The following is a 1055-nucleotide window of genomic DNA, read 5'->3' as shown; positions in this document are numbered from 1 at the left end:
TACAGTCCTTGTTTCAAGATTTACCAGATATATAAAAAGGTAGATAGGTACATGCATATATGCAATGCTTCAGGTTATCAGAACCTCAACTTATATGGTTGCTGTGCAGGAGAAGCAAGCTTTACTCTGATCTTGTTAGTAGTGACTATTTGATATTACTATGTAATACATTAATGAAATTGGATTCAAGGTTTTCTTGTCACAAGATAGGAACTCTGTTTCTCAATTCACAAGTTGCTTGTGAATATAGGTTTCTTCATTGCATTTGTCATTGTTCATGAGCTTGTTAAAGTTGCTCAGTGAGAGGAATTTTCCTTTTTTTTTTAAGCTGTCTTGTTTTAAGTGTGTAGCTTCTTCTTTTCTTATGATAATGGTCTGTTTACAAACTTCATATACCTCAAAGTATCACTAGAGCTCAGACATAGACCTGCAAGGGAACTTTTGAGAAATACCTTCAGTGTACCAGAAGTGCATTGTGGAAATCGCAACTGTGAAACGATATATTTAGGATCACAATAAGGCCAAATTTCATTGTGGCAAATGTAGGAAAGGTATGAAGGAATAATCATAATGATGGACAAAAGATGAAACTGAGATCCAGCCATTAGTTAAACTGGAATAATAGATTATAATGATTTCAGTGGGACTCGACTCTTCCTGTGGCAAAAACAGTCTGGGTTCATCTTTATTTTATTGTCGGATGAGGCCTAATCTATCATGAATTATTACGTTCTCACTATGGCCATTTATTTCCATTTGAAAATGGATATATAATCCATAAAGCAAAAGATGTACTGGTAGTTGATAATTTTTATTCATCATTATTACTTTTCTTGTGTTTGAAGTTATTCATTCTTATTTTTACCATTTCTAAAATTGTCTGGTCAATTGTGCAATATTGTTTTCAATTTTGAGTATTCTCTTTTCTAAAACTATAAAGCAGGGATTGAACAAAGTACGTTATTGATGTAGTTAGTGTATATCCCATTAGCAACACTATACTGGAAGGTAAAGAATGTTTCCATTAAAATTTTCAGAAATCCGGGAAATTTGTA

The 1055-nt window shown here is 32.7% G+C and overlaps 1 protein-coding gene across 1 annotated transcript in view; it reads left to right on the top strand.

The window, feature by feature from the left end:
* LOC119587061 (thioredoxin reductase-like selenoprotein T homolog CG3887) overlaps positions 1-1055 on the top strand; it is a 6670-nt gene that overhangs the window by 3015 nt on the left and 2600 nt on the right. The gene's annotated exons all lie outside the window — the stretch shown is intronic.

Source organism: Penaeus monodon, chromosome 22 (assembly GCF_015228065.2).
Source record: "Penaeus monodon isolate SGIC_2016 chromosome 22, NSTDA_Pmon_1, whole genome shotgun sequence".
Classification (NCBI taxonomy): Eukaryota; Metazoa; Arthropoda; class Malacostraca; order Decapoda; family Penaeidae; genus Penaeus; species Penaeus monodon.
This window is presented reverse-complemented; position numbering and strand designations above follow the sequence as displayed.